The sequence below is a fragment of the Panthera onca genome, chromosome A1 (genome assembly GCF_046562875.1).
Source record: "Panthera onca isolate mPanOnc1 chromosome A1, mPanOnc1 haplotype 2, whole genome shotgun sequence".
In the NCBI taxonomy this organism is placed as follows: Eukaryota; Metazoa; Chordata; class Mammalia; order Carnivora; family Felidae; genus Panthera; species Panthera onca.
Genome location: NC_138339.1, coordinates 82,141,191 through 82,166,735, shown reverse-complemented (window position 1 = coordinate 82,166,735; position 25,545 = coordinate 82,141,191). Strand labels below are relative to the sequence as shown.

General features: G+C 37.7%; 1 long non-coding RNA gene across 1 annotated transcript in view; it reads left to right on the top strand.

Moving 5' to 3' along the window:
- Positions 1-934: 934 nt before the first annotated feature.
- Positions 935-25,545, top strand: part of LOC144615639 (uncharacterized) — a 30,006-nt gene continuing 5,395 nt past the window's right edge. The window contains exons 1-3 of the long non-coding RNA XR_013554007.1: positions 935-1,150; positions 20,954-21,070; positions 21,778-21,952. This is a non-coding gene — a long non-coding RNA (uncharacterized LOC144615639). The remainder of the gene's footprint in view (positions 1,151-20,953; positions 21,071-21,777; positions 21,953-25,545) is intronic.

Genomic DNA, 25,545 nt, shown 5'->3' with positions numbered 1-25,545 from the left:
ATCCTACTACTCATCCAGTGGAAACGGAAACTGGTACAGCATCTGAAGAGAGATACATGGCAACATCCACCTCATCAAGTTGACATAGCCTTTGAACAAGCACTCCTAATTAATCAAGCCTATCACACAGTCTCACACAACTATGAAATGACAATACATGCAGGGGCGCTTATTATAGGATTATAACAGAGGTTTAGGAATCATCTAAATACACAAGAATAAAACCCATCCATACAATAGGAACTTATAAAACTATTAAAAAACCTGAGGAAGTTCTTTGTATATTTATATGGAATGACCTTCAGGAGAACTTGTTCAGGGAAAACCAAGTCACAAAGGGAAAAGTAGGTAATATACCACAATTTGTGCTTTTTTTTAAAAAATAGAAAAAATATAAGCTTTGTATGCATGAAATATTTCTCTGAGGACACACAAGGATGGTATCACTTTGAGGAGGGAGGAGAGAGGTTGGAGGCACCCTGTGTACCCTTCTTGACCTTTCAAATTTGGAACCAAGTTTACCACCTATATGATAAAGTTGAATGGATATATGGATGGATGGATGGATGGATGGATGAATCACAATATCTGGCATAAAGTAAGTGCTCAAAAACTCTTAGCTTTCACTCCCCACTCCTCTCCACCTAAATTATTTTAAAACTAAACGTATAAATTTTAACCCTTTACTAATTTTTGAATATTTTACAAATATTCAATTATTTAAATAAAACAGTAAATCTGTCAGTTTAAAAAAAATCCATATTTGCCTATGGCATCAGATGCAGAAAATGAAATAGAACACTGTATCTTTCGGCAGATTCTGACTCTTTGGCAAAAAGAAAAAAAGCAAAACAAAAGCCCATTTCAAACCCAACGCAAACTCAAGGACTTTGGCAATGAGAGAACAAGCTCAAACATCTCTGTACCTCCCTCCCCAAAGGGAACAAGGCGAACTCTCTTCCTGCAGAGCCTGAGCCAAGTCATCATGTGAATTCAGCCTCCTTTCCCACCTGACCTTTACAGCCACTTTCCAGCAGCAAAATGAAATTTCCTGATTGAAGCGCCAATGAGGAAGGAAATGTTCCAGGAAAGGGAAGAGGCCAACAGAGCTACAAACTCAATAACGCAAGTAGTTGGGAGGACAGACAAAGTAATTTGACTTTATTAACTTTTCCATTCTTCTATGATTAAAGTGATCTCCCTTTACCTACAACCTACTATCCTTCTGCTCTCTATTTCTAGGACCATTTTTAGAATGCTTTTGGAGTCCTAAGATACTAAAACAGGCTGGAGTTCGGTTGGTATTTCCTATTTCAGTTCTCAGACTCCCTGCCTTTTCAGTACCTTCCCTTTCTTTTGACTTCATTTACTATATCCATCATGCTTTTGCAGCTCATTATGTGTTTAATCTTGAAAACATGCTTAAGGATATAGAACTGTACATGATATAGGACAATGAAAAGGTAAATAATAACCCCAGACAAGAACGTTGAAAGTAAAACAGTGCAGCCTGCCATAAAAGTCAAATGCATGAGAACAGTAGATGCTATGGGCCCCTAAAGGAGGAAGTTGCTGTGGTCATAGGGAACTGGAAAGGTTTTATGAAGGAAGAAATACTATTGGGCACGAGAGAACTTGGATAATGGAATGAAGAGGTGAGGACATCCCAGGTGGGAGAAACAGTGTGAGTGGAGGTATGGAGAATGGAAAACCTGAACCACATTAGGCCAGGAGTTGTCAGGTTGGGGCGGTATTTCCCAAAGTGTGTTTACAAAGAAGCACTTTGAAGATCAAAGGGAAAATGAACAATAATCAAGGAGACACAGATTTCAAAAAAAATGGGTTATTATCCATATGAAGATAGATGTAGATGCCAAATTCTTAGACTTAGGCAGGCTCATTAATTTAAAATGAGAGTTTTGTTTTTCATTTGGAGCATAAGAACAAATAAGATAAATTTGGGATAATTAAAAACTTGGTTTTTCCAGCTATCATAATATTTTTATATGCTATTAGTATCATTCCATCTGTGAGAAAAGACTAAAAATAAAGACATCCAGCAATTAGTATTATCAAGGCCACATAATTTCTTTCCTTCCACAATCTAGTGCCCTCCCTCCTTAAGTTGGTGATTCTTAGTATCATCAAATGTGCGTTTACTTTACCCAGATTAGTACAAAGTTTCAGGCTTTCAGTACAAGTCCTTTCTAATATAATATCTCTCCAAATCCTTTGAAAGACCTGTGCTGTCATTTTGGTTTCTTTTCTTCTAATTATCCACGAATGCTGGATTTATGTTCCTATTTTTCAACAATCTAGCAGATTCTTATAAAATGTAGCCCAGCATATAGCTCCAGAAATAGTTAGACAATGAAGAATTTTCAAACCTAGGGCAGATAAAAACTACAATATTACTCTCCATTCCATGATTTTTTTTTCATCTCTGTTATCATCAATTTAGTCAAGAGTCCTTCAGTATGAATTCTCAACATAGCAGTAAATTTGTTTCTGTTCTTTCTATCCATACTCATGTCTCTGGGGCAAATGTGAAGGCCAACTTTTGCCTTTATTACTTCAAGGGTGGTTCTGCCCTGAATCACCATGTACCACCGTACTTTCATTTTTTTCCCTCAACAAGAGGAAAAAAATCTATAGCCCCACATAGTTACTCGCTGTTTCTAAGGTATCATAACATGTGAGGTCAACTTCTGTTTTTGAAATACTGGAAATTTTGGAAACATTCACAATTATTAAGATGAAAATCAAATGTATGGCTAAATTTTAGAGATTTTTTTAAAGATATTTAATACTTTTAAAGTTTTGTCAAACATCAAGGTGTATCCAGTTGTTTATTCTTTTAACAAATATTTATTGATTCCTTGAATGTGCCAGTCAATATGGACTAGGAGCTGAGGACACAGCACTGAACCAAATACTAGCACCTGTCCTCATGGAAATTATATTCCAAAGAAGAAGCAGGTAATAAATACAAACAACACATGTCATAATGTAAGAAAAACTGAGTCAAAAGGTAGAGAGTGCCTGAGGAGAACACAAGGAAGTTCTCTCTCAGGACATAGCATCTGAGCTGAGACTGGGGGATGAGAAAAAGACATTCATGTTATGGGGTTGGATCAGGACAAACTTCCAGGCAGAGGGAACACAAATGCAAAAGCCTGGAGGCTGGAAAAAGTTCCTCAAAGTCAGGAGTTAGAAAGGAGGCCACTGGGGTTAGATTGCTATTTTCACTCATCTCTATAATCACACATAAGCCCAGTGCAGAGACATTATTTCTTGTTTTCACTTAATGCACCATTTTAGTTTCATGTTAAGTAACTGACTTCTTCACTGTAATTATGACTGTGTTTTTCTTATGCATTTGGGTCTTTGGAATTCTCTGAATGAATCTGTCTTTAACAATAGAGAAGCCTTCTGAGAGCCAATATATTAAAAAGCATCAGCTACCATTCCAGTGGTCAGGAAGAGTTAATAGACCTCCCAAAATGTACAGTTCACTGCCAAGAAATCCTGTATACCCTGAGAGAATCTGGCTGGGTATTTGCAGCCAGCTGGTATTGAAAACTAAAACCCATTGTGTAGAACTGGCCAGTATGTTTTAAATATAATACAACTAATCTAGGTTTTAAATGCATACACCCATTGAATTAGACTATGCTAATCTTTGCCTTTGAGTGCCCTGGTTTTAATCACATTTCAAACTAACAAAATGTCATGTAAAAATGGAAGGAGCAGGGTATGATTGTCCCTTTTGAGCTCAGCAGGATCCTGGTGTCTGCTCCATCTGCTTCCTGTAAGCACTGGGCCAATCAGAAATCAGTCAGTCTGAAGATAACAAAATGCTGACTGCTTCCCCAGCCCTGCTCCAGTTCTCTGGCAAGTGGGAGAAGAGCTTCCTTGGCAAGGAATGGGGTAATCATGGAGAGGAAGGACTTTGATGCCTGGAAGACTTATGTACAAATTCTAGGCTACCATTCACTGGCATTAAGACCTCAGTTCCTAGGTAACTGACCTGACCTCTCCACGCTTCACTTTTAGTAACTGTAAAAGAAGTATGATAACTATGCACTTGATTCATTGTGAGAATTAAGTATGAGACTGTGCCACACATTCTTATGTGGCATAATAAAGTATATGTAGCACACAAATACTTACGTGGCGTAAGTAAACTATGTGGCACACAGTAGGTGTTCAACAGTAGCAGATATCATCTTTATTAGTCTTAACAATAAATTCCATTCTTCGGGTGAGTAGAGAAACACCTCCTAAGCAATTCCCAATCCATAGAGATGTGGCAGGTACTGAAGGCATATAAGATAAGCAACCTACCAAGGCCATCTTGTACCATCAAGATGGTACAAGATCCAATTTATTCCCCTTATCTATGTAGGGACCTCAGGAAGACCATTGACTTAGGGACCCTCATTCTTTTTTTTTTTTAATTTTTTTTTAACGTATATTTATTTTTGAGACAGAGAGAGACAGAGCATGAACGGGGGAGGGTCAGAGAGAGGGAGACACAGAATCTGAAACAGGCTCCAGGCTCTGAGCTGTCAGCACAGAGCCCGACGCGGGGCTCGAACTCACGGACCGCGAGATCATGACCTGAGCCAAAGTCGGCCGCTTAACCGACTGAGCCACCCAGGTGCCCCCTAGGGACCCTCATTCTTAAGGGAGGTGATTCCAACATGATCTATCTACTGTCCTGTGCTTTCTTTCCAAAGGTATTTTGGTCTTTTTTGGATTCCCATGTGGGAAAAAGAGTAACTGGCAGCAACTTCACTTCCCCTACCAGTTTTAAGACAGCTCTGTTAAACCTCTGTCCCCTGGGTACTTGGTGACCTCAAAGTTATAGAGAAACAAAAAAAATACCTGCTTCTAATACAATAAAAAAGCCTAGAATGTCCTGCCAAGAAACACTACAAACACTTGAAACTTACAAATGATTTCAGGTACTCATCACCTGATGGCGTTATTTGCTGTTTGTAACTTAGTAACAGTCAGCCAATTTTATAAATGCCTCTTACTCTTCCCATCAAAGTAGATTCTGTTAAAATGCCAGATTTTCTACAACAAAATAATACAGGACTTGAAATATTACCTTAAAGCAAGAACATAGAGAAAAACATTCCCTAGGCATTTTGAACATCCCTCTACTCGATGTACACACCTTCTTGAAGCCTTGATGATAGGCTTCTGAAGGCTAGATCTCAGCAGTGGCAACAGTGGGCTCTACCTCTAGATCCAGCTGCCTTAGGCCTGGACATGAGAACAGCAACGGGAAGCCTGGAATAGTTGGCTGTATTCCAACACCTTGTAACCCCTTGTTGGCCTCTGTCCCAAGGCTTTAGCCCCAGTTTGGTGATGGGTTATTTGAAAGTCACCCTCCAGGATAACTTCTCAACAGAGTGGTCCCTGGGCCAGTGGAAACACTTGAGTTTATGGCAGTGGTGGAGTCACTGCCAGAGATTCTGCCTCTCCCTGACCTCACTTCCGGCCATTCAGCTCCTTACTCCTTCTTGGCTTTCTTTCAGTTCTTCTCATACAACTTGCTCTTCCCTGACTTAATTCTTAGCACATGCAGTCTTTTCTAATTTGAATGCTTTTCCCCAGATCAGCTACACTCTTTGCAGGGCCCACAGCTGAGTTAAAAAAAAAACAGGCATTCTTATTCAAATTTCATTAAGAATTTCAAGATGGTGACAGCAGAGCTTTACATTAAGTATGGACCCTTCTAAGCATGGGGACCTAAGCAAATGCATAGGACTTACGCTCACAAAAACTGGTCCCGTGTTTCTTCTGCTCTTTACATAGTTGGCTCATCATCACTGATGTCATTATCTCTAGTTATTCTTTCTCAGTTTTTTTTTTTCTTTAGAGCACTTATCACAATTTTAGATGTTAAATAATTAGCTTACTTTTTTTGGGTTTAGCTCCTGCCCACCCAACCCATTTTAGGCTGTAAGCTGCATAAGGGCAGAGGTGCTATTCAGTCTTAGTCACATGGATCTCCAGTGCCTGGAATATGTCTGGTATAGTAGACACTTAATGAATATATGCTGCATAGATGGATTAATTTATGCGTTGTTGGGTTTTTGTTGTTGTTGTTTTGCTTTCAGCTTCAAATTCTTTTAATAATTGAAATCTTCAGTGCATGAAATAGCTTTAGACTTGTCAGAGAGAAAGCAAGAACCTGTAAAAGTAATCGTGCCTGAGTTGAGTTAGTGTCATAGAGTTCTCTTCTCATCTGAGAAATGGTCTCTTATTTCCCCAGAGATAGCTTGCTTTCTAGAATGATGTCATAGCTTTTATGATTTCTGATTTCCCCAAATTTCCATATTTTTCTTGTATAAAGAAAACATCCCATTCTATGAGGTATATTTAGAAAAGTAAGAGATGGATATTATGATGTCTCTGTGGGAGAAGTGAATGAGGAATTATTCTGACACCAACTGGTGTGCTGTGGACTGGGGTACAATTCTGACACTAACCACCCAGAATTAGCACAGATCCCACAGATTAAAGAGCCCAGTACCCAAAAAGACACTTCAAATACCAGCTGTAAGTGGAGTCCCCAGGCCACCCACACTTTTGACCAAGTGAGATGGTCGTGAGTTCTCTGTGGGAGAGAAGGACAGGCCTCTCAAGCAGTGGCTTGAGAGAGCAAAGAAAGAAAATTGGCATGGGTTTTTTTTGCAGTTAGGGGATTGAATCTCCTGCAAGTGTCAAAGGAGGAAACACAGGACTTTCTTCTCAACTAGTGCAGATGTGGGGCACAATGGGAAGGGGGAAGGTGACACTTAAAAGTGGTTGGCAGTCAAACATCAAAATATGGAGTCAGATTTGTCATTACACACACTAAAGTAGACAGAATGTTCTCTGCGTCCCCATTGACACATCACATAGTTTCAAAATTTGTCATGCAATTTTTTGTTTCTTCTAAACTTCTTCCCACTTCCCCACCCCCATCAGATTATTTTGAGGTAAATCCTGAGCATCAGACCATTTTATTTATAAATATTTCACCATGAAGTAAAAAATACAGACTTTCCTTTAAAATTATACCTAGAATTCAATCATTAAGCCCAAACAAATTGACAATAATTCCTTAACATTATCAAATATTCATTCTGTGTTCATATTTCTACAACTAGCCTATATTTTTTTTAAGTTTCTTTTATCAGAATTTGAATCCAAAGAACATAATCACATTTAGTTAATATGACTCTTAAGTCTTTAATTTAGGTTCCTACTATATCTAATTATTTTTTTCCTTGCAATTTTGTTGCTAAAGAAACTAGGTTGTCTTATGGTCTTCTGTCTCTTTTAAACTGCTAGTAATGTCTAGAAGCTTGATCACATTCAAGTTTAATTTTTTTTTTCCTTTTTCGCAAGCCACTTTTCTGAGGTTGCTATAAACTTCTATAAGGAAGTACATGATATCCAAATGCCTTTTTTAAGTGATGCTAAGAACCACTGATGGTTGGTTCACAGATCCATTAATTCATTAAGGGCTGTAAAATGATGAATTCTTAACTCTATCATTTATTTTGCTTACTTAAAATACTTATGTAAGAAGGAACTTCTCTTTGCCAACCACTTGGTTACTTGTGGTATGGTTCTATAGGAAAATTAGAAGAACTTCTTGAGTCTTTCCCTATATTTATCATTATTTATAATGAGTTGGTGACCTTGTGTCCTCAAAAGGCAATCTCTGAGTCTGTTGGAAGATTTATTAATTAATGGTTTTGAATACATGGGTTTAAATATGTTTGCTTTTATTATTCTCATTATCAAATTTTACAACCTTAAACTAGTGAGAATCAGTTCAAGTTGGTTTTTGAGTTCATTTGACATGATCCCAGTGGTCTTTGATAACTCTCTTATTTGTTGTGACAAAGCAAATCTTCAATGTTTCCTTGGACTGGGCATTTCTCTAAGACATTCTTGTGCCTTTAGTTGGAAATGGTACTTAGAGATCAGTATCTGAAAGCTAAAATTACTTGTAGCTATTGGGTTGATATTATAGAATTGTTTACGTTTCTATTTTTGTATTTCCATTCTTATTTCAGATTGATTTTTTAAATTCTGCTCCCACTCACTAATTTGGTAGTTTTACAGTATTTTAATGCTCTTAAAGTGGTTATACCAGAGGTTGCAACAATCATCTTTAACTTACATAAGTTTAACTTAAAAGAATATTTTATCTCCTTTCAGATAATGAAAGGTTTTGATCCCATTCACTTCTTCTGTAAAAATATATACTATTGTTGTCTTATATAACTTTAAAGTATATGTATTTTGATTATATGTTTATATAGTATTATTGTTTCATACTATCAATACTCATTTAGATTTACCTTTTTCAGTGCTTGTCATTTCTGCCTGCATCTTTAAGCTTTCATCTGGGATGTTTTTCTACCTGAAAACCTAGTATTTCCTTTAGTGCAGATCTGGTTATGAATTCTGCCAGTTTTTATTTGTCTGAAAAAGCATTTATTTTATCTTCATTTTCTTTAGGCTGGAAATTATTTTATTTCAGTAATTTGGAAAATACTGCCCAACTGTGTTCTAGAGTCAATTGTTTTTCTAAACTTTGTCTTTTTACTCTGCTTACTTTATTTTGTTTTGTTTGCAGTTTCAAGTTTTTATTTAAATTCCAATTACTTAATATATAGTATAATATTAATTTCAGGAGTAGAATTTAGTGATTCATCACTTACATATAACACCCAGTGCTCATCACAACAAGTGCCCTCCTTAATCCCCGTCACCTATTTAACCCATCGCCCCAAGAACCACCACCCCCTTAGCAACTCTCAGTTTGTTCTCAGCTAAGGGTTTGTTTTATGGTTTGCCTCTTTTTTCCCCCATGTTCATCTGTTTTGTTTCTTAAATTCCAAATATGGATGAATATGCCATCATCTGTTGTTTCCTGTATTGTTAATTTTAACTATTCTGACAGATGTGAGGTGATATCTTACTGTAGTTTTGATTTGTATTTCCCTCCTGATGAGTGATGTTAAGCATATTCTCATGTACCTGTTAGCCATCTGTATGTCTTCTTTGAAAAAATGTCTATTCATGTCTTCTGCCATTTCTTGACTGGATTATTTGTTTTTTGGGTGTTGAGTTTGGCAAGATCTTTATAGATTTTGGATACTAACCCTTTCTCTGATATGTCATTTGCAAGTATCTTCTCCCATTCCATAAGTTGCCTTTTAGTTTTGCTGATTGTTTCCTTTGCTGCGCAGGAGGTTTTTATCTTGATGAGGTCACAGTAGTTCATTTTTGCTTTTGTTTCCCTTGCCTCTAGAGAGGTGTCTAGTAAGAAGTTGCTACAGCCAAAGTCAAAGAGGTTGCTGCCTGTGATCTCCTACAGAATTTTGATGGTTTCCTGTCTCACAGTTAGGTCTTTCATCCATTTTGAGTTTATTTTTGTGTATGGTGTAGGAAAGTGATCCAGTTTCATTCTTCTGCATGTCACCATCCAGTTTTCCCAATACCATTTGTTGAAAAGACCATCTTTTTTCAATTGGATTTTCTATACTGCTTTGTAAAACATTAGTTAGCCATATACTTGTGGGTCCATTTCTGGGTTTTGCATTCTGTTACATTGATCTATGTGTCTATTTTTGTGCTAGTACCATACTGTCTTGACGGCTACAGCTTTGCAACATAGCTTGAAGTCTGAAGTCTGGAATTGTAATGCCTTCAGCCTTGCTTTTCTTTTGCAAGATTGCTTTGGCTATTCAGGGACTTTTGTGGAACCATGGAAATTTTAGGATTTTTTTGTTCTAGTTCTGTGAAAACTGCTGATGGTATTTTGATAGGGATTGTATTAAATCTGCAGATTGCTTTGGGTAGCACAAACATTTTAACAATATTTGTTCTTCCAATCCATGAGCATGGAAGATTTTTCCATTTCTTAGCATCATCTTCAATTTCTTCCATAAGTGTTCTATAGTTTTTCAGAGTACAGATTTTTACTTCTTTGGTTAGGTTTATTCCTACCTTTGTTATGGATTTTGATGCAATTGTAAATGGGATCGATTCCCTGATTTCTCTTTCTGCTGCTTCATTATTAATGTATAGAAATGCAACAGACTTCTGCATGTTGATTTTTTATCCTGTGATTTTACTGAATTCACGTATCAGTTCCAGCAATTTTTTGGTGGAATCGTTCTGATTCTCTAGAGTGTCGTGTCCTCTGTGAATAGTGAAAGTGACTTCTTTCTTGCCAATTTGGATGCCTTTTATTTCATTTTGTTATCCAATTACTGAGGCTAGGACTTCCAGTACTATGTTAAATAACAATGGTGTAATTGGACACCCCTTTCTTGTTCCTGACTGTAGAGGAAAATCTCTCAGTTTTCCCCCATTAAGAATATTAACTATGGGTCTTTCATATATGGCCTTTATGTAGTTGAGGTATGTTCCTTCTATCCCTACTTTGTTGAGAGTTTTTATCAAGAATAGGTGCTGTGCTTTGTCAAATGCTTTTTGTGCATCTATTGCAAGGATCATACAGTTCTAATCCTTTCTTTTTATTAATGTGGTGTATCATGTTGATTTGTAAATATTTAACCCCCCATGCAGCCCAAAAATAAATCCCACTTAATGGTGGCGAATGACTCTTTTAATGGACTGTTGGATTCAATTGGCTAGTATTTTGTTGAGAATTTTTGCATCCATGTTCATCAGGGATATTAGTCCCTGGGATATATTCTCTTTTTTAGTCAGGTCTTTGTCTGGTTTTGGAATCAAGGTAATGCTGGTCTTGTAGAATGAGTTTGGAAGTTTTCCTTTCATTTCTGTTTTCTGGAACAGTTTGAGAATAGGTATCAATTCTTTAAATGGCTGGTAGAATTCCTTTGGGAAGCCATCTGTTCCTGGAATTTTGTTTGTTGGAATATTTTTGATTAATGATTCAATTTCTTTGCTGGTTAAGGGTCTGTTCAAATTTTTGATTTCTTCCGATTTCCATTTTGGTAGTTTATGTTTCTAGAAATTAATCAATTTCTTCCATATACATGGAGGTTAAAGAATATCCTACTAAAGAATGAATGGTCAACTAACCATGAAATTAAAGAAGAAATTTTAAAAATACATAGAAACAAATGAAAATGAAAACATGATGGTCCAAAAACCTTTGGAATGCAGCAAAAGTGACCATAAGAGGGAAGTATATAGTAATACAGGTCTACCTCAAGAAGAAAGACAAATTTAAAAAACACAACCTAACCTTACACTGAAAGGAGCTAGAAAAGGAACCACAAATGAAACCTAAATGCGCGGCAGAAGAAGGGAAATAAAAAGGATTAGAGCAGAAATAAATGATACAGAAACAAACAAAAACAGTAGAACATAGCAATAAAACCAGGAGCTGGTTTAATAAAATTTATAAACCCCGAGCCAGACCTATCAAAAAGAGAGAGAGAGAGAGAGAGAGAGAGAGAGAGAGAGAGAGAACCCAAATAAATAAAATCATGAATGAGAGAGATTACAACCAACATATGAGGAATACAAAAAATTATAAGAGAATATTATGAAAAATTATATACCAACAAATTAGGCAATACTCTGCTTTGTAAGAGATTTTTATCTTTGACATTTCTTTTCAGCAGTTTTAGTATCATGTGTCTAGCTGTGATTTTCTTTGAATTTACCTTGCCTGAGGCTTGTATTGCTTGTCAAATCTATGGCTTGATGTCTTTCATCAGTTTGGGAAATTTTTTCAGCCATTATCTCTTCAAATATTTCTTCTGCCCCTTTCAATTTTTCTCCTTCTTCTGAGATTTCAATGAAACATATGTGACTTTTTTCTATATCTTTTTTTACATCTTTCTCTTGTTTTAGAATTCCCAACCTCTTGTCCCTTCATTCTAGATGTTTTCTCTTACCTGCTGCTCTGTTTATTAATTCTCTCCTGGGTAGCACATGATCTTCTAAGTCAAACCCTTGTGTCATTAATTTTAGATACTATATTTCTCATTTCTTTTCATTGAACTTCCCATTCTTTGCAAAAGTTATTGATCTTGTCTTTTATCTCTTTAATCAAATTATACACATAGTTTTGAATTCTATTATCTAGATTCTCTGTGAATCTGTTTCTGTTTGTAGTTTTTAATTATACTGTCTAGTTTCCTGATACACCTTTTATTTTTTATTGAGTGCCAGATATTGCACATTAAAAATAATAGATGCAACTTGAGCCCTGTAAGAATACAATCTTTTTCCCCAAGAGAATTCACTTTTACTTCTGGTAGGGACCATGAAAACTGCAATTTTGGATTTGCTTAACACACAAAGGGATTAAAATTATTTGAATCACCTGGGCTTTAGTACCTGAGAACATTGGTCTAACTTCTATACACTCTTACTTGGGTAATGGATGCATCTACGGGGTGCCAACCCAGTGCCTAGGAGTTTGTCAGGGACCTTGTTTTCATTCTCCCCGCCACCCAGTCACATGATTTTGTTAAAATATTGCTCAGCTTTTCAGGTCCTCAACCCATGTTTCTGAACATGGCAGGCAAAGCTGTGGCAAAAACAGCTCAAAAATTCTGAGCTCATCCCTCTGGATTTACTATCCTGGATCTTAGTCCCATAATTCTTTGCAGCCTTGGTGGTTCTCTGATACTTTCAAAAAGGTTATTTTCATATTTTTGCACCCATTTTAGTTGTTCTTAATGGCAATATTAGTCCAAATTATCCTTTCGGTCTCTATTGGAAGCCAAGGCTGATGTCTATGCTTTTAGATTGCTAGTACAGCTATGGTAAAAGATAATTAAAGCTGTTCTGTAAACTAAAAGAGTACTCAAAAATCTTAAATCTGAAAAACTGATGGTACATTAAATGATTTGAGATGATGGACTTTTGTATTTTCACAGTTATATATTAAGTGCTAAAAATTTCTTTGTGGTAAGTTAAAAAATGAGTTGATTTGAAGAAAAACATTAATGAGAGAGAAGTCGGTGCCTTAATGTGGCAAAAATCATTGACATCTTTCACATATAACTGCAGTTTGACAGCCTGAATTTTAAAAATTGATCACTGGCAAATAAAGAAATGGGAGAGAGACTCCTTTCCTGGCTTTATTCAAAATATAAATTAATTATTCATTTTAGTTCCTAGCTTCAAGCCAGCTACATTTTCAAACTACCTTAAATAAACGTTCCAAGACATACAGACAGCAAAAACTTTGCATAGGAAATGAATACTTTAGGAATAGCTAAATCTATAAGTTTATAGAGATTTGCCTTAGAAGTATAGTATAACTGATACTTTCTTGCAAGGGTATGTATTACTGATTCCTCCAAGAAGTCCACTAAAATAATGCAAACCATTCCAGAAGATCCTCCCTCCCAGAGGAAGACAGGAGAAAAATATGGACAAAGACTAGACAGAACAAGCTCTGCAGGAGCTTTAGAAATGCTTTCTATTAATTTTATTTGAAAAGGTCCCAGTTCCTTTTTCTTCTACCAACTATACTTCTGGAATTCTTTCTCCAACTTCCAGATTGCTCAGCATCAAATTTTGCTTGATTAATGTGATATACATGTTGTTTTTGCCCTCCAGTATCCCTCTGGAAAAGTCACCTCTCCCCCACCCTTCATGTGCTCCTATTTGGGCTATCAATCATTGTGTTCCTGTAACCCTAGTGGGTTGGGCACACACTTGGTATATTAGTTTCCTATTGCTGCTATAACAAATGATTACAAATTTACTGGCTCAAACAATACACATTTATTCTCTTACAGTTCTAGAGAGCAGAAGTTCTAAAGTCAAGGTGTCACCAGGCTGCATTCCTTCCAGAGGCTTCGGGGAAAAAATCCATTTCCCTGCTTTTTCTAACTTCTAGAGGCAGCCTGAACTCGTTGCCCCATGGCCACATCCTCCACCTTCAAAGCCAGAAGCATAGCCTCTTCCAATCAGGCTCTCTCTGACCTTGGATTCCACTCTGCCATTTCCTTCTCTATGATTCTGCCCCTCTTACCTCCCCTTTATAAGGAACCCTGTGACTACACTGAGCCTATCAAAATAACACAGGGTAGTTTCCCCAGCTCAAAATCCTTAATCACATCTGCAAAGTCCCTTTTGCTTAATATGGCAACACATTCATAAATTCCAGGAATTCAGCCTGCCACATTGGGTCAGTTTGGGTCAGTTTGAATACCAATAGCTCAGGCCACAGAGATTTTTGAAGAATGAGCTCACAGCCCAATCAGAGACAATGAGAGAATTTTCAAAGGTTGATATGTGGATGTTGAGAAATTCATCTCTTCCTACCACTGTTGTTTATCAAAACTGCTGTGAATGTCCATCTTGTCTGACACACGGAAAGAGATTAAAGCAGACTCCAGTCAGTCTGGAACAATCAGAAGCAAGGAATGGACAGGTGCAGGGGAGAGATTGGGGAAGGCCACACCCCTAGAAATGTCCTTAAACTTCCCTTACCAAGCAGATTCTGAAATAGTGTCTCCACCCACAAACATCTTAGTACCATGGTTCAATTCATTCTCTTATTGGTTAAGCAAGTTTGAATGGTTTTTTTTCCCTTACTCACTTAATTGCTTATCTATAAACTGATCTCTAAATTCTAGGTCAAAAACCCCTGGTCAGTATGTTACTCTGGCTTAAAAGATCAAACTAATCATGGGGAAGATCTTATTTTGTACTCAAGCTTTTTGTGGTTAGAATTTCTGCTGCTTTTCTCCACATGAGAAAGAAAGGAAGAGAAAAGGATACATGCAGCATCTTTCCAATGGAAATATAACAGCAACTCTCCTCCTATGCTAAAGTTCTCCTCAGTAGCAGACTTCTTTACCAATTACCTTTGTTTTTTTAGCTTTAATTTTCTTTGCAGAAGGACTCATTTGTTTAATTATCCACTAACACTCATTTCTGCATGAGTGGAGATACTGGCTATAAGGAGCCCTAAGTCATTTCCTAAAAGAGATGTATTCTTTGTAGAAAACAGAATTCTAAACAACATTTAAGTATGGTATTTGGTGTTTTTTTTTTTTTTTGTAGAAACATTAAAATTGCTTTCATCATAAGATGCAATACTGTTTTTCACCATGTAGGGATCTTCTTCATAGACTAGCTTACTCCATGGAGAAATAAATGTATTAAGTTTGGATCAATTATCAGCTACACAGATCTATGCGCCTCTCCCCACTCCAACACACACACACACACACACACACACACACACACGACTGTAAATTTTCAGCATTCCATATTCTTAGTAACATTTCTAAGTCAAGATTACTTTCCACTTGTGATTTATAAGGTTTATTACATAACCAGCTTCATATATCTACTTCAAAATTTAAACAGCCTGGGACTGCCAAGAGGTCTAGTCTGCTTTCCATGGTGACCCTGGAAACCACTCAGACCAGACAACCAGTCACTGCCACCAATGAATCTGGCTCCATTGCCAGCATGTTTGCTGTTAGTTGACAACATTTTTATCTGACTTCTGCTAAAATTAACCTCACTTGGAATACAGTCTTTCTGTTTCATCAGTATAATTACTGGCCCTCGAGTGCCTTCCCAAAGCTGTTGTTTATAATGAATCATGTAGCAGAAAATATACAACTTTGTTCTTGAGAGCCAAGCAATGACAATTCATTCCTATGGCAGAGAAAATGCAAAAGCAATCAGTATAAAAACCCAATGGTAAAGGCAATTTCTTCCTCTTTAAGTGAATCATTTTTTGGTGAAGGAAACACACGCACAACACACACACACGAGCCAGCACTTTAAAACATCTCTCATTCTAAAAATCAGTGACCAACATCTATTTGGTAGCTCATCTCATCCAGGTTAATTATAAACTGGGTGTATGTCATGGCACCATGACCATGACCATGAAACCATCTGTCAGGGCAAAATGAGGAACTAGAGCTAATACTGTATCAGGAGTCATGAGAAGGGCTGATGCTTCTCCAAATGCTTTCTTTGTACTGGTAAATGACTGACATGTCACCATTAATGCTTCATTCTTTCAATATAACAGCTGGATGTGGTTAAAGTGCAACACCCTTGGGGCAGGTTAGCATTCAAACTTCTTCTTCTGTGTGGAGGATGGACAGGTTCTTCCCAGCATCAAGTTTAGTTTGGAGCAGTAGCCTTCAACCCTGCCTGCACATTAAAATCACCTAGGAAGCTTTTACAAAACATGATTGAAAGGGTTCTACTTTAGACAAAGTGGATCAAAATCTCTGGTGGTGGGGCTTGGGCACCAGTACTTTTTAAAGTTAAAGTGCTCCATGTAACTTCCAATGTGGGGCTACGATTGTGAAGCTAGAGGGTTTTGATGAGAAAGGAATGGAGAAGATAGGGGCTAAGCATACAGTGTGAAGGCACAATGTGTGCACACTGACAAACCTCACCCAGGAAGAAAGGAATAAAAGAGGGAAAGACCTGAGAAGGCTGTCCACATGTGAAGGAGGGCTTGTCTGTACTCCAAACATGCCCTCCACCCCCAAATCTGCCCATTTGCACTTTAGGTCTATCTGTTGGTGGGGAAGGGAGATGTGACTTAGGCCTTACCAGCTGTAGCCATGAAACCCTCTGAAAAAGTGATTGCTTTGAAGAACCCAAAATGGACCAATCTGAACCCAAAATCCTTTAGATACAGAACTTTTACTGGAACTGTTGGGAAAGAAGCTCTTTTTCCAGTGAGAATGCTAAACTGCCAAGATGTGAGTCTAGATCTGCTAAGGCTTGCTGCTATACTGAGGGGAGAAGCTGCCTGAGAAGGAAGCCAACGTGGAAGGCTTTCCAGAAGGAAGAGAACCAATCCTAACGGCATTCTGTGAACACTGGATCTTACCTCACATATTACATAGACCACAGTGGTGGGAACCAATGAACTCTTAATGCCTGAGTCATTTTGAGTTGAATTATCCATAAATTACAACAAAAAGAATTCTGAATAACAGACAAGTGGCAAAGCCCAAATGAGTCAATGAAATTGTCTAGGTTGCACTGTCAGATCTGTTACTGTCCCTACTCTTGGGGGAGACCTGGTTGAGTCAAAAGCGGTAAAGGTTACCATAAGCTATAGAAAAGAAATTGAGATTTTCAGTGTTTCAGAGTAACTATGTTAGACTTTTCCTTTTATTTGCAAACAAATATCAAAAAGAAGAATTGGTGCCTTTAACTAGGTTCCTAATTTTAAGAAAATCTAATCTTTTTTGCTAATTGAGTTAAACTGAGCGAGATTAATTATAGCATCAGTTAATTTTCAGCAACACTTAACCTCCTATGGTGAATCAATCTCTGATAAAAACTTAGTTTACAACTTTAAGTGGGAAAAAAACCCATAGTTTTCTGCAACAAACATTACAATAAATTGGGTTTCTATGTACATTAGTAGTCTAGTCTGGAATTTACGAGTTAACAATCCTTGAACTACTCAAATCAGCATTACAATATTTTAGTAAAGCTGAATGTCCTTCATAGCAAACAGAGACAAATATACAATTTTATGGTAAGATATGGAATAAATTTATATGTAACTTACATTTTACAGTCACTGTTTTGAAAATATTTGTCACCTTCACCTTATCCATTTACCATGTACTGAATGGATGATTCAAGTCTGGTCATCTCAAATCTCATGGGTCAACAGACTCCCTTCTTTCCCAGCTCTTTATAAACAATTTCTAGTTGGAACTAGAAATCCATAACATTCAGTTATACTTTTTAACCAAAACTGATTTAAGTATGGAATTATAACCATCTAATTTTACAGGTCTGTACTTGAAATGCCCCAATCTTGTGTTTCCCCGTGAAGCAAGTAGATGCTAGCAGACTTTGATAAAGTTTTAGGGACAAGACTCCACAAGGGTGAAGGAATACACTTAGGAACAAACCATGTGAGTCAACAGGTCTCAGGAACAAGGCTAAGCCACCATAGGTAGATGTGGGTGTGACAGGCCAAACAAATCATCTGGCCCCCCTCCTAATTGACACTCCTTACATTTGTTCAACAATTAATGATGTGTGATCTGGCAGCAGGCAGTTTTTGCTTATTTGTTGTTTGGTTCCATGTTGTGAATGCTGCTGTTTTAATTTCCACTTGAGGTCATTGCTTTCTGCAGCAGGAATGGGACTAATTAACGTGTCTGTCAGTAGGTAAGACGTTGTATATGGAAACCCGAAGTGACTGGTGGCATAATTCTGACTTATCCCAACTGTATCTTAACATGCCTTAAAAACTAGTGACCTGACTAACCTGCTCTCTGATCCTGCCTTTGGCCCATCATTCCCGGTTTGGAGCAGGCCACCGCTTAGACTAAATCCTAATACTGGGGTAACTGTTGTCCTTGAGCCTCAAAATGTTTTCTCTGGCATTTCACTTCCCGAGGTATGTGCATTCGGCCACTAATCCAAAGGGAGCTCACAAAGCTGTACCTCCAGGTCATCTTCACTGCCTCTCATCCTGGCCTGTGCCTTTTATCCCATCCCATAGGCTCAGTAGGACCACAGCACATAGTAAGCCCATCTCTCACTCTGAACATTTCCCAGGTAGGAGTCATACACCTGTCTACTGTGTGCTTCTCACTTAAGGGGACACATATCATATTCTCCAAGTGAAGCCCCTTTCTCCCTCTTTTTTTAAGAGTGAAGCAGTCTAGTTTATTAAGTTCTTTTCATGTTTATTTTTCAGAGAGACAGAGAGTGCAAGAGGGGGAGGGGCAGAGAGAGAAGGGGACAGAGGATCCAAAGCAGGCTCTGCAATGATAGCAGAGAGCCTGATGCAGGGCTCGAACCCACGAATGGTGAGATCATGACCTGAGCCGAAGGCAGAAGCTTAACTGACTGAGCCACCCAGGTACCCCGAAGCCCCTTTCTCTTGAACCTAAGCACATATAACTTTTCTCCCCTTGGGGGGTAGGTCTCTAAGGATATTCTCACACATTCTCCTTGATCCCCAAAAACCTGACTTTTTTATCCTAGAGGTGGATGAGGTATAGAATCCTATAACTGATGTATATGTAACTACATTTCAGACACTTAACTTGGAAATCTGTCTCACAGATCATATTGTTATCTATCACCTGAGGGTTCCTCCAAAACTTCCCTTTTAATCTCCTGTTTTGGCAAGGACTGCTCTAGCTGGCCCACAGCAGCTTTAGAAAACCTCGTAAAATCATCCAGATAAAAAATGAAAAGATTCTTTGCCGAGAATATTTAGAACACCTACCCTTCATCATGTCTCACGTGGAGAACAATTGGATGACGACCACCTTGTGCTCTATTTCTCATCTCTGAGGTTCCATGCCATTTTTAGGAAAACTTGGCAAACAGTGTTGCTTTAACTTATAGCAAAGGCAGAACCACCTCGACTGCCTGAAATAACACCCTCCTTGATCTACCTGTAACAGTGTCCGATTCATTCCCTGAAGAGTGTTCGGTGTACTGCAGACTGAAAAGACACACAATTCAGCTCAGCAAGATTTCAAGAGTCAAAACTGCTATAAATAAATACAAATCACCTATCTACTCTGGGGTGTGATAACTTGAGTCAACGAACCTTTACAATTGTGTCTTCTAAGTAACAAGACAGATAAATCCATGGTTGACATTAGAAGAGGCATAGGATCTTCTCAATACTTAGAGAGGCAGAACTTCTTGGGATAGCAATTGTAAAAATAATACATCCTCATAGTTTTTTGTTTTTTTCTTTATTTTTTTAATGTGTATTTATTATTGAGAGACAGAGAGACACAGCGCATGAGCAGGGAAGGGGTAGAGAAAGAGAGGAAGACACAGAATCTGAAGCAGGTTCCAAACCCTTAGCTGTTGGCACAGAGCCTGACATGGGGCTCGAACTCACGAACTGTGACATCATGACCTGAGCTAAAGTCGGTCACCCAACCAACTGAGCCACCCAGGTGCCCCAACACATCCTCATAGTTTTAAGAATCAGTACTGACCATCAGAGAAAAACAAATATCATGTGATTTCATTCACATGTGGAATTTAAGAAACAAAACACATGAACATAGGGGAAGGGAAAGAAAAATAAGATAAAAGCAGACAGGGAGGTAAACCCTGAGAGACTCTTAAATACAGAAAACAAACTGAGGGTTGCTGGAGGGGTGGTGGGTGGGGGGATGGGCTAAATGGGTAATGGGCATTAGGGAGGGCACTTACTGGGACGAGCACTGGGTGTTATATGTAAGTGATGAATCACTGGGTTCTACTATTGAAACCAATACTACACTGTATGTAACTAAACTGAATTTAAGTAAATAATGTACCCCCTCCCCCCCCAAAAAAAAGATTTAGTAATGACCAGAATAACGAACAGTGTTTTAAAAGTCACTTGAATTCTTCTATCTAAACTATCGGTGATTAACAACACGTAAATACCATGTAAATACTTTTTAAAATAGTTTTCCATACATATATAGAAATATAAGGATAGCTTGCTAGCTTAAATAGCTAGATAGGTAAATGGAGAGTAAGACCTTTTCTTTTAAAAGGAAGCATAAAATCTAACATAGCATCAAATGCCTCCACATTTCTTTCAAAGCACCGAGTATTTTATCTTCCATTTTATTTGTGTGTGAAAATACTGGGGCTCTGTTTTATCGCTAAGAAGGGAGAAAAAACAAACCAAAACAGAAACCCCCTTCAGAGATTGCCAGGGAGAAAGCAGGAGGTAAATGTGGATTCCAAGGTGGATTCCTGGAGCAGACAGAGGCTATGACAGGCTGGGAGCTGAGAGTGCATGGAGAGCAAAGGAAGTGTGCTGGTTTGTTATGTTGAACCTGAAGAAAATTCAAAGGTATTTGATCTTTCACACTTTGTTTGCTTTCTTTTGAGTTCAGTCTTATTTTATTGATCCTTTTACTTACATTAAAGATAAAAATTTATCTGGGAATATCCATGGATCTATTTTCAACAGAAAACATTTGGCAAATGATCTGATCGGGGCTGGAGATACAGAGATGAACCCAAGGCCAACTGTGTACCCAAGATATTTCCAGTTCCATGGAGAAAGCAGCATTAATGCACGATGACAGTAAGATGTGGTAAATCCGAGTGTGGAGTCACTTACAGAGGGCTATTGGAACAACAACCCCCCCCCAAGAAGTAGCTGAGTCTAAAGCACTCTAGGCATAGAGAGTGGTGTGTGCAAAAGATACAAGAAGTGACAATACAGGATTTATTTCTGGAATGCAGACTAGTTCCACAGGCAGGGCAGCCTGCCCGGTCAGCGCCTCTGTCTGGTTTGCTGCAGTCTGATGTACACACCTACTGGCTCCCATGGATTTGATAAGCTAAGTGACAAGAAAGGGAAAATGTCTGTGAGGGCTTACCCACGTACCAAGCCAGTAACAGACATCCTGAGATCACCTTGGTATTTAAGTTAAATGTACTCCACAGAGAAGCCATCTCACTACCTTGTCTAATTTATGAATGAAAATGCATGTGTGCTACGTGCAGTAGACTCTGGTCAACCGAAATAATACACTTTCTCTTCCCTGTCCCACCCTTAGACCCAAGCCTCCCGTTAATCTCCTCATTTGCTCCTACTCAGAGCATCTGTGGAATAATGTTTTCATTGTTTTTAAATAAATGTATTTTAAAATTAAAAGTGACTTGAAGGTATCCTTCAGTGAGCTTCAGGACACTTTTCTAAGAATTTTGGAAAGGGGGGAAAAGAAGTAATTCAAAACACTTACAGGTATTGGAAATGCCTTCTCCTAACTGGGATATTTTCTTTAGGTAGGTTTCTTCCAGATGACCAGCAGCACCTGCAACTTGTTAGAAATGCAATTTCTCCAGCCCCAGCCCAGACGTACCCAATCGGAAACATGCTGGGGCCCAGCCGCCTATATTCTAACAAGGCTCCAGGTGATTCTGATGCAGGCTCAAGTTTGAGAACCGTTGTTCTAAAGTAGTAAGTAAGGGCCTGGAAAAGCCCACAAATATTCCTATACAAGGCTGCCAGTTATGTTATAAAAGTGTTTATCATTAAAATGTATTTCTTGCGATCAGTGAACAAACCCCTTAAAGTGATCATATCTTACTTGGGGAAGTCACAGCCACAGACTCACCAGAGGTACCTGAGGCATCTTTCTCCTCCAAACCCCTTCTTTTGTTGATGAAAACACTGAGGCTCAGAAAGGCCAAGGAACTTGTCCAAGATCACAGAGCTGATCAGTGGAGGGCAAGATCTAGTCTTTAGACTTCTTAACACAAATTCAAGATCTGGGCAACAAATACTAACCAACTACACAAATAAATTCAGTTCCTCTAGGGAAAAACAGGGATTAAAAAACATGGACTATAGTGAAAATAGTTGTGTTTCTAAGCAGGTTTTTTTGTATTAGGAAACTAATACACATTCATGTAGGGAAACTGGAATTAATAAAACTCCTAAAAAAGACACAAAATACCAAGAAAAGTGTTTTTAAGCTTTAGTGTGTGTACATATATGTGCAAATATGTGCACAAAAAGTATTTTGTAGAATAATGTATACATATATTCCACTACATGTATATACCTATACATATATATGTACATATACATATACGTATATTCCACTACATATATATGTATATATAGCAGAATAATGTTTTCATATACACATATATATGTACATATACATATACATATATACATATACTCAACTATATATATATATTGTGTGTGTGTGTGTGTATATATATATATATAGCAGAATAATGTTTTCATTGTTTTCAATGAAAGGGAAGGGAAACAAAAAAAAGGTAAGGGAGACAAGGGAAACAAAAGCAAAAATGAACTATTGGCACTTCATCAAGATAAAAAGCTTCTGCACAACAAAGGAAACAATCAACAGAACTAAAAAGCAACTTACAGAATGGGAGAAGATATTTGCAAATGACATATCCAACAAAGGGTTAGTATCCAAAATCTATAAAGAACTTATCAAACTCAACACCCAAAAAACAAATAATCCTGTTAAGAAATGGGCAGAAGACATGAATAGACATTTTTTTCAAAGAAAACATACAATACAAATGGGTAACAGACACATGAAAAGATGCTTAACATCACTCATCAGCAGGGAAATACGAACCAAAGCCATGATAAGATACCACCTCACACCTGTCAGAATGGGTAAAATTAACACAAGAAACAACAGATGTTGGTGAGAATGAGGAGAAAGGGAAACCTTCTTGCACTGTTGGTGGGAATGCAAACTGGTGCAGCCACTCTGGAGAACACTATGGAGGTTCCCCAAAAAGTTGAAAATAGATCTACCCTACAACCCCACAATTACACTAATAGGTATTTACCCAAAGGATACAAAAGTACAGATTCAAAGGGGTACATGTACCTGATGTTTATAGCAGTATTATCAACAATAGCCTAACTATGGAAAGACCCCAAATGTCCATTAACTGATGAATGGATAAAGAAGAAGATGTGGTGTGTGATGTGGTGTGTGTGTGTGTGTGTGTGTGTGTGTGTGTGTGTAATATTACTCAGCCATCAAAAGGAATGAAATCTTGCCATTTGCAATGACATGGATGGAGATAGAGTGTATTATGCTAAGCAAAGTAGGTCAGGCAGAGAAAGACAAATATTGTATGATGTCACCCATGTATGGAATTTAAGAAACGAAACAGATGAACATAAGGGATTGGGGGTGAAAAAGAGAGAGAGGGAAACAAACCATTTTAATGATTGATTTGTATTTCATTAGGATCTATTTTTTACATTTTCTTATTTTTTGCATTTACATTGTTTCCAACATTTTGCTCTAGGAATAGGAAAGAGAGTAAGATATGAAATGTCAGTAACATGCAGGAAAGGTGCATTACATAAGCAGGCCACAATTCAGTACCAAAGAAGGGACCCTTGCGAGCTGGAGAATTGAAAGACCAGGCCCCTATGGAGATATTAAGATAGGGATGAGGAATATTTCAGGAAATGTGGAAATCCCCAAGTAAAAATGACCAGTCACAATGTTCCCAGACATGGTACGTGTACAGATGTGGCAACCCCAGAAAGCGCACAAAGGTTCACCCAAGGCTAACACATCCACTCGCCTCTCTGTGTCCCATAACTCTTAGAAGTTACTTTTCTAGAAAGACTTCAGTCAAGTGATAATAAACCTCTTCAGTGTTTCATTTATCATAGAAAGGACAATTCATCAAAACAAATCTTCAGAAGAATTCTTGAAAGCTAATATAATACACCCTTTTTCTTTCTTAATCAATGCCTGTTGTTTCCTTCCATCAGAATAAAATTCCGTCTTTTTTTTTAAACTCAGTGCAAAAACAATGTTCTCTAATAATGATGGATGACCTATTTATATCATATGAAAGTGAGAGTATATTGCTTCTAACCTAAAAGGCTATGTTTAGGTTGCTCAGCTAAAATGTTCTCTAGTTGTAAAATATTTATAAAGTAATTTTCCTATGTTTTGCCCTTTCAACAGGTTTGAGATTATAAGCATAGTGTTTGGGTAGGAACTACATTCATATCTTACCACTTCAACAATTTTCCCAAACAAATAACAATCTTTTCCCAATTGGGTCCTTACTCAACATAGTCATAGTCTTTATTTTTATTTCTATCTAAATTTTAGAAAGAATTTCAACACCTGTGTTGAGTGATAAATTTTTTAATTGAAATATTCTGATCTTCAAATGGCCACTTACATTTTCACACTTTCCTTTTTAACTCTTTGGCAGCATTTCTAAAGGGCTGGTCTTTTTTGGATTTTAAATGTCTGTTCAAAGAGAAGATTCACAGAGATTTAATCATGCAGAGCTCCAAATGAAATAAAACAAAACTTCTTTTCTGAAAGGCCAGGTATTCCAATGTTGACCTTGAGTTTTAGTGGAAGAACCCATCTCCTGAGCAGTTGGTAGTGACACTGACTCTGTACCATTGTTGGGGGAGGGGACTCCACTATGGAAGTCCACCAAGGAAGATACCATTCACCTCTAAAAGAATTTCAAGGAAATTCCTTCCTGAGCTTTTTATGGGGACTATTCTCAAAAACAAACTTTCTGAGGCAGTATTTCTGAAAGTGTGTTCTGTGGTTCACAATTACCCTAGGATGATAACAACTGTTTCTCAGTTTAAAATAAAACAAGATTACCTAATTATACAGCTTTTGGAAATGGTTAAGCAAAGGTGAGCCGTTCAACATGCTAAAGTACCTGCTGAAGAAGGGAAGGGGTAGAGAGGCAAAGGGTGGTTCCCAAAGCTTATCTGACCATGAACTCTTCCTAAAACAAACAAACAAACAAACAAAAACGAAAACAAAAAAAAAACCAAACTATTAAATGTCCCAGTGAAGAATTTGAAGCCACCAAGGCAGCATCAAAGGTCAATTGTCTCTTCTTTTATGTCCTGCCCTAACATCACCTCCACAGTTTTACTGACAATTCTGTAGATACTTCTACCCTTTCAGCTCTGTTCTTTATGAATTTACATCAGCCTATATTTACCCCATGTGTTGGAAAGGCTTTTCTGTCATGAAAGCGTGT